The sequence below is a fragment of the Miniopterus schreibersii genome (genome assembly GCF_964146895.1).
Source record: "Miniopterus schreibersii genome assembly, chromosome: 8".
Taxonomy (NCBI): domain Eukaryota; kingdom Metazoa; phylum Chordata; class Mammalia; order Chiroptera; family Miniopteridae; genus Miniopterus; species Miniopterus schreibersii.
This window is the reverse complement of record NC_138109.1, coordinates 59,030,488-59,041,714: the sequence shown is the minus strand read 5'-3', so window position 1 is coordinate 59,041,714 and position 11,227 is coordinate 59,030,488. Positions and strand designations below refer to the sequence as shown.

The 11,227-nt window shown below is 46.3% G+C and overlaps 1 protein-coding gene across 2 annotated transcripts in view; it reads left to right on the top strand.

Moving 5' to 3' along the window:
• The first annotated feature begins 8,858 nt into the window (after window positions 1-8,858).
• Window positions 8,859-11,227, top strand: part of TGFBR3 (transforming growth factor beta receptor 3) — a 183,772-nt gene continuing 181,403 nt past the window's right edge. For both annotated transcript variants that reach the window (XM_081144498.1, XM_081144497.1), the window contains exon 1: window positions 8,859-9,180. The gene's annotated coding sequence lies outside the window, so the exon portion shown is untranslated. The remainder of the gene's footprint in view (window positions 9,181-11,227) is intronic.

The window sequence follows — 11,227 nt, the reverse complement described above, 5'->3', positions numbered from 1 at the left end:
CTGGCCACATGGTGATCTTGACAAGTGTGGCCTGATTGGATCTGGTTGGAGAGAAAATGGTAGGTGAAGAAGAATGGGCAACACCTAAGAAGCTTTACTACAAAGGTAGCAAAGAAATGGGAGTGAGGTGAGTATGTGGGGGTCAGGTAGAAGTTTCTAAAATGAGAAACATTTTGGTATGTTTGTAAGTTGATGGGATAATCTGAGAAAGGGAAATCTGAGGATACAGGTGAAGGAGGAATTGCTACAGGATGAGAGTCCTTTTATAGTTAAAGGAATGGAATCCACGGCACAGATGGAGGGAGCAGGGCCAATTCATCAGGGTAACAAGAGAGAAATCAGAGCAGAGAAGAATACACACAGATAAATTGGCAGATGTGGTGGTAGGAAGGTGAGGACATTTTCTTCTGAGGGCTTCAATATATATTGATTTTGAGAGAGAGAGAGAGAGGAAGGGGGAGAGAGAGAGAAACATCGATCATTGTTCTACTCATTTATGCATTCACTGGTTGATTCTTATATTTGTCCTAAATGGGGATTGAACCTGCAACCTTGGCATGTTAAAGATGACACTTTAACAAACTGAGCTACCTGGCCAGGATGGAGGCTTCAGTATTTTTAAGTAATATAAGAAGCCAAGTCATCAGCTGAGTTCAAGTAGGAGGCAGAAGGTATTGAAGAGTTGAGGAAAGAGGAAATGTAAAACCTCTTGAGAATAAGAGAGTGAGTTGAAAATATAGTAGGGTTCCTGAGCAGTGCTAAGAGCCCATTGAAGATTGTGGTCATAAATTTATAGTGAGATTGGTCATGTTTGCAGATGGTGAAAAAGCAATAGAAACAATGGATTAGAGGTCCTGGTGGGGTCAAAGAATTGATGGAATCAAGATACTAGAGGCAATGAGTTGGAACAATAGAGATTGGTGGTCAGAGAGAAATGCTTGAAATTGAGATTTGGGAAGTGGAGCAGTTATTTCTAATGAAGATGATATGGACATAATCATTGTACTAGGTGACTGAAGTAGAATAGAAGAACTGGGCACTAGAAGGGAGGAAGTCAAGGAACTGAGAGGCCAGATTTTTCCAGAGGTGAACTATACAAGGGACTTTACTGTTAATTTGTCCTAAATTCTAGAGGGCAAACTGGAAGGGTTTAGAAGGCTGGGAAAAAGAGAAAGATTGAATTAGGTTAGAGGACATTCAGAACCATATGATGACAAGAGCCTAGGTGATGAGCAGTGACTTAGAAGGCTTGGATATCTGATGGAAACAGGCTTGTGAGATCCTCATAGACTCTAATAGGGAGGTGAATAATCTGTTCTTATTCTAGCTTCTTTCTGGGGACCAGTGTCTCAGGCACTCCTACTTTATAGCCTTAGCATCCTTTTGCCATTGTTCAGATTGTTCTTTCCATTCTCTGCATCCACTGTAGCCTCAGCTCACTTCTTACCTTGCTCTGATCATTCCACACCTAGGATCATCTCCATTCTTCCAGCACTTACAATCATATTTGAAAATATTTGATAGTTTATCATAAAATACTTTTTGTTCCTTAGTTATCTTTTTATTATATTTCCTGTCTCCTCTATATGTAACTTTCACCTCTTAATATGGCTTAGCAAATTGCAGGAAATATTGGTCGGTTTCTGGAACATGAAAGAAGCTAACGTCTTCCAGAAAGCAGCATATATTGTATGAGTAAACTGGGGAAACTTTAAAGAAAGTTCTAATTATTTCTCAAATGTTAACAATGTAAGTACCCTTTCAAAAAAGAAAAAAAAAATTAGGGAGCTCTGGGAATAAGTTGGCCACTTTGAAAAACACTGACTTAAGAAATTAAAGTCTTTCATTATGTAAAAGTCTGTTGGTTTTTAATTTATCACTGACTCCCTCACCCAAAAATAGAGGGTAAAAGATTTTTTAAAAGATTATCACTAAAACAAAAATACAAAATGAAAACAAATTTTTTATTGAACTCATTACTGAATTCTAAAGAACATGTGTGCAGGACCCAGGTGAGGAGCTCTCCTCTTACGTGGGAGGCAGTTACACAGGCATGAGCAGAGCAAGGAAGATGGGCCAGGTATAGAAGGTCACCAGGGCGGAAAGCCTAGCAAAGGACTATTGTAGGGTGGAACCTTGTCCCCAGGGTGACCTTTCCTCCCCTAGTTTATTGTTGGTCATGCAGTTTAGCCTCCCTGACCTTTCATATCGCTGGTCATGCAGTTTGGACCCTCCCCTGACCCCTCCTCCCCTGGTATGTGGCTAGTCACGTAGTAGACCCCTTGGAGGAGGGACAAGGGGATGAAGAATGGCCTCATTTGACTTCCATTTCGGTCCTTCCACCAGCACTCCCTTAAGCATTAACCTTTAAGGATAACATCTAGGCCTCAGGTGTGTTTCAGCACCAGGCCCAGAAAAGCCGCAAAACCAGACTTGTGATTCGGTGGCTGACATCAGGATCAGCTGCATTGACAAACGACCCCCTGCCCTGGCACCAGTCAATCTGTGGAGACCATAACCCAGAAAGGACATAGCTAGAAAGCTGATGAATAATCTATTGAGATCCTCTCCTGGGACCTCCCCTAAAATCCCTGCCCTTAAAAGTCCTTAGGATGGAGGACCCAATGCCTCCCTCTCTGCCTCTCTCTCTCTCCCCGCCCCCCCTCTTTCTCTCTCTCTCTCACACACACACACACACACACACACACACACACACACACACACACACACACGCCACGCCCTTGTCTTTCCCCATCCCCTTCCTCCAGGCAAGTTTCCTTGCCTCTCTCTTTCTTCTAAGCTCCAAGGGCCCTTCTTTGCCTCTGTAACTTGTTTCCTGAGCCCATTTCTTCTAGGGCTCACTTCTTCTACCTCTGTGACTTCCTAAATAAACTCTGGCTTGTATTTGAGTCTTAGCTCTGAATTCCTTCTTAGCCAGAACTCAAGTACCAAGGTTGCTGAACTGAGGTCTGGTCTGACTCCACCGGTCTAAAACTTGGTACTGTTTTGCCACCAACACTTAGATTACATATTAAAAGAACAGTGAGTGACCTAAAGAAATGTTATAGCAGGTAATTTCATAACAAATACATGGAAATACCCACTTTCAAAACATGTTGGGAAGTAAATTTTAAAAGGTCAAACTTGCAAGGCCTTGCACAGAGTAAGTGCTAAATAAAGGGAAATAATAACAACAGTAATAGCAGAGGGTAAATAACAATAGCAATAACAATTTTTAAATCTGGGTATTTTTAGTAGAGTTTCAGCATTTCTTGTGTTTGTTAAAATGAAGGCAGTGAGATTTGTAACACTCACAGATATTAATAAATGTTCTGGGTGCTCCTCTCCTTTTTTTGGTCCCCCTGAGAACAAAACAACATGTCTGTGGCTTGTGATTTCTTCTTCTCCAGGCCAAAACAAAAGTTCTCTCTAGTGCAGCCATGTAGGTGGGGGTGAGAACCAAGTCTTCCCTCTGGAATCCTGCTCCCAAGGCAGGAGGGCAGAGGCTCCATCACACCCCCTCCAGAACTAAGACTCCGGGGGTCTCAGGGGGGGTTTGCTTTTACTTTGAAAGGGTGTGAGGTTTCCTGCTTTGTCAGAAGCCCCGCTGAGGGGGAAATTGAAGGTGCATTGTGGAAACCTCCATTGGAGCACAGGAAATGACAAGTTTGCAGGAACCCGTGGTAACTGAAAGGGAATTTGCTTTGGATTTCATTTCCAAGTTCTCTGAGGAATCACTCAGGCCTGAATCAGGTGTCTGTTTTGAGCTCTGCTCTGCATACAGATTTATCTGATAGTAATTTTTTCTCATTAATTTGAAATTTGCCAGCTGCAAATTTGATCAGTGAAAACCAAATTCTCATCTTGGATATAGATATAGAAAATGTGGTTTTAGATTATGGCCTTAGATTACAGTGATATATAAAACACCTACAGGCATGAACTGGAATCTTTATGGGCAAATTTTAGAAATAAAGTAGTAAATCTGTCTGTAAAAATGGGTCAACCGAGCAGAAAATAGGAGCACATGCTGTAGTTTGTAGACTGGTACCCTGTCACAACAATTTTGGAACATTTGGTTTATGTTCTGTCACACATTCTTAAGAACAGTTATGCAATTGCCTCCAAGATGTTGGCTGTTTCAGACAAACTTTAAAGTTGGGATCCCTTCTCCCCTCTTTACCGGGTGAAAGAAATGCATTTTTATGTGGCAGTTGTGGGGGGTGGGTAATATCTCTCTTAAATAAACTTTGGTTTTCATCTTTTAAAACTTTTAAAGAATTGAGCTTTTAAAGAGTAAGACTCTCTATGCCTTGGCCCGCATGGCTCAGTGGTTAGAACATCGGCCAGTGCACTGAAGGATCGAGGGTTCGATTCCTCCGTCAAGGGCCTGTACCTGGGTTGTAGGTTGTTGATGCCTGGCCCCTGATCAGAGCTCCCGGGGGAGGCAACCAATTGATGTCTCTTTCACATTCAAGTTTCTCTCTCTCTCTCTCCCTCTCCCTCTCTCCCTTCCACTCTCTCTAAAAAGCAATGGAAAAAATATCCTCAGGTGAGGATTAAAAAAAAAAAAAAAAAGTAGGATTCTCTCTCTAAGTGGAAGGGGCTCCCTTTCACCTGTCCTCAGCACACAGAAGGGGTTCAGAGTAGACTCTGGAACCAGCACCTGGCTCTACTACCACTTGTGTGACTTTGAGCAGGTTATTTAACATCTCTGTACATCATTTTCTAATCTGTAAAACTGAAACCGAAGGTCCTTATGACTTTGATTAAATTTAGCTTTAAATCCGAGCTCTAGAAATCATCCTCTCTCTCTCCTTCAGAAACCTAGCCTTCCCCCTTCCCTCCTCAATCAGCAAGCCCTGAGGCAGCAAAAGACAATAGCCTGGACTTGACTAAGGGTCACCAGGTTTGGACCCCAGGCAGGCTAGAGATAACATCTGGATGGAAATTATGCCTCAGCTCCTGAGCCCTAAAGTGGAACAACCCCCTTTTCCTTTCCCTAGAGACGATGCCAGAGCAGACCTCAGAATTGTCCTCAAGACCTAAAGAAATAGTTTATTACCCTTACCTCACCTCCAGCCACTCAGCTCCCAGCGCAAACCTTAACCTCCTAATCCATAGTTACTTGTGATCTTGCCCTATATAATCTGTGACCTACACACCGTTAGGGAGTTGTCTTTAGAGCATAAGCTCCCGTCTCTGGATTGGCTAATTCAATATCAAACTATATGTCTTTCTATACTGCAAACTCCTGCTCCTGCATTTCTTTGGGTCAGTGTGAGCAGGCAGATGGACTCTAACATTGGGATCCTGGTAACACAATGAGGATAATAAAATTGTTATAAGGACTTAATAAGTTAGAATTTATAAAGAGCAAAGCATGTGCTAAATACCATCTGAGGACTTGTTAAAAAGAAAAACAACTGAATGATTTTCTAGTGATACAGTCTCTCAGAAATTTGAGGTGTTTGCTTCTGTAAGAAACATAAACATGTTATTATGAATTTGTTCAGTTGTCTGCTAATCAACAGAATCTGGAGACATGCCAGTAAACATGAGTCATGAAAAAGGAGCAGGTCCCTACCCATAGGAGGGGAGGTTCCTTGGGAGAAACACAGCCTCAGTAAATCACAGAGATTCTCTTCTGTGAAATGTTTTTATACAAGTGAGATAAAGTTCACCTCTTTATTTACCTCCCCTCCCCGCTGCTTAGAATTCTTTTTGAAATAATTGGGAACAAATGACCAAGATACCAGCTTGGACCAAAGGAAGCTTGTATCTTATAGTCACAAATACTGTAACTTGAACATAGTCCTAGTTTGTAAGAAACCAATGAAAGGACAGGATTCTCCTCTTAGGGATTAGTTAAAGGCCCTGCCTGGCGTGGCTCAGCGGTTGAGCGTCGACCTGGGATCCATGCCATCGGGGTTCGATTCCCGGTCAGGGCACATGCCCGGGTTGTGGGCTTGATCAATGACTCTCTCCTCATTGATGTTTCTATCTCTCTCTCCCTCTCCTTTCCTCTCTCTGAAATCAATAAAGACACATATAAAAAAAGAAAAAAGGAATTAGTTAATGAATGTTAGGGGAATCCTGTTTCTAGAGAACCAAAAATTTAAGTTTATTTTAAACCTGTGTTCTATGCTTCAGGTGTCTAGATTTCTGCAAATACCACATTATTAGTGTAAAAATTTAAAGAGAAAATGTCTCTATAGACATTGTTAGTTTTGTGAAACCTGACATAAACTCTCACTTTTCCATATCATTTACAGAAACTAATTAAATAGCCCTGAATTTTAAAGATTAAAAAAAAAAAATGTTGCCCTAGCTAGTTTGGCTCAGTGGTTAGAGTGTCAGCCCTCGGACTGAAGGGTCTAGGGTTTGATTCCGGTCAAGGGCATGTACCTTGGTTGCAGGCTCAATCCTGGCCCTGGTTGGGGCCTGTTCAGGAGACAACCAATCGATGTTTCTCTCTCACATCCATGTCTCTCTCTCTCTCTCTCTCTCTCTCTCTCTCTTTCTCTCCTCCCCCTTCTGCTCTCTATGAAAAGCAATGGAAAAAATATTCTCAAGTGAAGATTAAAAATATACATATATACACACACACACACACACATATATGTTTTTATTGATTTTTAGAGAGAGAGGAAAGGAGAGGGAGAGAGAGAAACATCGATGAGAGAGGAATATCGATTGGCCGCTTTCTGCACGGCCTCCACCAGGATTGAGCCTGAAAGCACAGCATGTGCTGTAATCAGGAACAGAACTGTCCACCTCTTGGTGCATTGGTCGATGCTCAACCACTGAGCCACATCGGCTGGGCTTAAAGATTTTTTTTTTGGAAAATCCCAGTTAACTGACCAACCTCACCCCAACCCCCAACCTTTCATTTTGCCATTATGCAAAGATTTTTGTAGTATGTCCTGGTAGTTGAAGACAGGCCCAGAGCTAGATGGGTGTGGGTTTGAATCCTGGCCCTCCCACTTATTAGCTATACTATGTTGGCAAGTTGTAAGGCCTCAGTATACGTGTAGTTTTGTGTATAGCCTTATAGGGCTGTAAGAAGTAAATCTATTCATATATATATATATATATATATATACACACACAATGTTTAGGACTCTGTCTGGCACAGTGTAATTAATTGTTCAATAGATATCGATGGTTACACTGTGGAGAACCTGGCCCCATTGTGAACAGTCACTTCAACCCTCTTTAAAGGCAGGACACTCCTAATTTATCCAGGACTTGATCTGTCTCTCTCTTCTTCTCCTGTGCCACTTTATCTAGAAATTAGAAAGTCTTAACATGATTGATACATTTAAATGTAGGATTAACTATTCACACCCAGTTCAAGTGTTCATGTCTGCACTTGAAACTAAACTGACAATTTGAGGCATGAATACTATGTAATTTAAGACTGAGAAATCTAACACCTTAAACCTAAAGAGATTTTATCAAAGTTGAGGCCAACTCCACCTAGACTGTTGGTTCCTTCAGGGCATTATGCCTATGTGTATCTCCAGGGCACAGCTCAAACCTCTCACAGTAGATGCTCAGTAAATGTGGGTAAGGAATGAACGGTTTATTGAGAAGGCTTCTGCAGTCAATCCAGGTGATCAATGATGATTTGACATTTGTGAAAAGTTACTCCAGTTGGGTGATTCTCTATGAGTAGGGACAAAAGAAAAAGGGTGAGAAATACTTCCTCTTCTCTCAAAGTACGGAAATCCAATAACTTTTCAAATAATAATATAAGTAATAATACAGGATACCTCCCCATTCCACTTGCCAACATATCAAAGGTTTGGGTCATGACACTTTAAAACTGGAAGAGGGCTCCTAGGCCAACCTCCTCATTTTACAAAGGAGAAAAGAGACTTGGAGCATTTAAGCCCTTTGTTCAAGGTCCCACAGTTAGTCTAAGGGCAGGGTCAGGACTGGAAGTCGGTCTCTGAAACCTGCCAGCCCATGGTTATCTCACCGGCCTCTTGGTAGAAGTGTCTTGTGATTTAAGCGCATCTTTAAAAAAAAAAACAAAAACGGGGTGTAAAGAAGAGTATCGAAGTGGCTTCTGATGACCGCATTCACCACCTCTTGCTGGGTATGTTCACAGGCAGGAAGGCGCACCGCCGCTGTCGGGGTGGTTTATGTCGCGCCAACCATAGGACAGCGTCAATTCCGCTGACCTAGCTCCTTTATTTGTATTAATTTGTTTAGCGAGCAGGGGGCCGGGCTGGGAAACGCACCATCAGCTGCTGGAGAGCGGGAGGCGAGACCCCGCAGGCGCCCGCCGTCGGAGCGCATCCAGAGACAACCAGCGGGACTGGAGGTGGGAAAAACCAACAGGGACGCAGTGAATGTGTGCGGGGGGCCTGTTCCAGAGGGTGGGCGAGGGGGTGTGATCAAATTACTGCAGGTTTTAGAATTTTTATATCTAGACGGAGGGAACCAAATAAAAACCCAGCTCCTCCAGAAAACCCTAGAAAGTTTGAAGGACCTAGTTGGAGGGAACGAATCTCTGCAGCTCGCATCCGCGTCCTCGTGCCCCCCAACCTCAATCTTCCTCGAGGAATGGGAACCCCCACCCGCTGCCCCCACCTGGGCGCGCAGCAGCCCGACGGCTCCCCGCGTCCCCCCTGTGTCTCCCTCCTTGGCCCGAAGGGAAACGCAGGCTCCCGCAGCGCTCGGGGCTCATCCATCAGTCCGGGAGGAAAAGGGGGAGGAGAGAGGAGGCGGGCGGCGGGCGGCGGGAGGAGGAGTTTCTCGGCGCCGGGAGCCCCCGCGGGGCGGGCGGGGGAGGAGCGCCCTTCCCCCCGCGCGCTGATTGCTGCGGCGCGGCGCCCGTCCCCGCCCGCGTGTGTGAGGGCTCGCGAGCGCGCCGCGTCCGCCCGATGGGGGTAATCGAGGGTTTCGGGGACGCCGAGCGGCGCTTTCCTCTTCCTAGTGAGTGAGGGAGGGAAGTCGGCGGCTGTCTTTGCCCGGCCACTTTCCCTGCGTGGTTCGCGGAGCTCCCTGCAGGAGGTGAAAGTCCCCGGCGGGTCCGGATGGCGTAGTTGCGCCGCGGCGCAGCAGCTGCAGGAGCTCGCGGCCGCCGAGCGCAGGGCGGGGAAACTTGTCTCCGCTTTCCTCCCAACTTGAGGCGGGTGGATCTCCGCTTGACACACCGCCTCCGAGGTACGTGCGGGCCCGGCCCCGCGGCTCTGCAGCCCACGCCGGGACTCCCCGGGGCGCGCCGCTAGCCCAGCAGCACCCGTCCCGGCCGCGGGGCTCTGCAGGCTGCGCGGCGTTGGCGCTGCACGGGGCTCCGTTGCCTGCTTCACGGCCGCGTCGCTCCGGCCGCTCGGATCCCCGGGCTTAGAAGGGTAGCGTTGGTCTGGCTCCGAGGAGCCAGGACCCGTGGGCCCGCGGTGCGTGGGGAGCAGCCGCCCCGCGTGGGCAGCGCTCGGGCGACGCTGTGCGCTGGGCAGAGTGCTCCCCGCCCGCCGTTGCTCTGCAGCCCCGCGGCTGCTGCTGACTCCCGCGGGACGCGCCCGCCACTTCCCACGGGGCGCGTGACAGCGCCGGTGGGAAAGGTTGGTTGTGGGCTTGCACCCGGTTGCGGTTGCAGGGGCTGCGGCCGCGGGACTCGCGCACGCACCGGAGCCCCGCTCGCCGCCGGCCGCACCCTCGGGGTGCTCGCTGTGTGGGCGGCGCGGAGCCCCGCAGCCCGCAGCCCCGGCAGAATACGCCCCCTCCCCGGGCCCAGGAGCTGCCTCCCCCCCGTTTACTTTCAAGGCTTCTCTTGTTCATTTGGGTAGAACAGGCTTGGAAATCTCGGGCTGTTGCTGGGAGGACCTGCTTGCAGTCTTGGTCTTATTAGGGCATTTGCCCCACTTTCCATGATCACGTAGGTGCAGGGAACCGGCTTGTCAAGAATGAATTACCTTGGCCGAGAAAACTTAGGGATTTAGGGTCTACAAAAAAAAAAAAGCTGAGCGAAGGAAAGCGCTCCATTTCCTTAGCTGTGAAATGGGAATTACACTAGTACTGGCCTCCTAGGACTGCTCGGTGGGTGCTGCTTGTCCTGAGCCTGGAGGTGACACAGAAGAGGGAAGGGGGACGGCAGGAGTGACAGACTGAGGAGCGGAGCCGGTTCCTGAACTGCCATCTCCAGGAGAAGCCAGCGAGCAGGTTAGGGAGGACGGCAGTCTGTACAGGTAGCAAAGCACACGCCAGGACCTTTTCATTTTTCGAAATGGTACTTTAGCCTGCAAACAGCTCCTTCGGTGTGAAGGTAGCAGTTTCTTTTGCGTAATCATCATCACTGTTTATTGCGCCCAAGCTCTGTGCCAGACACTTTCTTAAATGCCTTTCGGACGCGGTTGCACTTAATCCTCACACCAACTCTATGGTAAAAGCATGAATGGCCCCATTTTACAGATTAGGCACTAGAGGTTAGTCACCTGCCCAAGCTTCTACTCAACTCTGTTAGTTCTGACTGCGGAGAGTTGGCTTAGGCACTCAGCAGAGAGCAGCAAGTGCAGTCAGTTTGTATGCAGTGAGTCCAGGTGTCTTCTCCTATTGTTCAGTTTCCCATTTGAGTTGAACACATACCCCTTGAAACACAAATAAGGTATCTGTGATTAATTTAGGTGATATACTTATGGGGGTGCCAGATCACAGCTCTTTGAAACTGGCTCCAAGTAATGATATATTGAACTCTGATTTGTGTTAATAAACATGGGTCTTTATTCTTAATTTCTTTTATTAATTCTCCAGACATTGTTGGTCGGCATTACTTGTCTTCCTTAGGAAACAGCTTGGGGTTGGCACAAAAGGCAGGGAAATAATTCTTATCCCCTTAAGGGCTATTAAAATGGAATTGATTTCATGCCATTGTGTCCGTTAAAGGATGTTGCTCTGTTTCTTGGTGTTCTCTGCTTTTGGCTTTCATTCTGCATTGTTTAGTGTTTCAAGGCTTCAGCATATTTTTTGCCCTTCAGCTTGTCTTTCTCATTTGTCAACTTTAATTTTTCCTGTTTTGATGGAATCTGACCATTACATGGCAGCTCTGCTTAGCAACTGTTGATCCAGCTTATGTTTTTAAATATAAAAGTCACCAACTTACTTTTGAACCCCCAGCACTTCAAAGGCAACCCCTGGGGAATTCATTGTTATTTTGAGTATTAGCCAACAGGGGGAGCATAACACACTATTGATGTCTAGTAGGCCTGTAAACCAG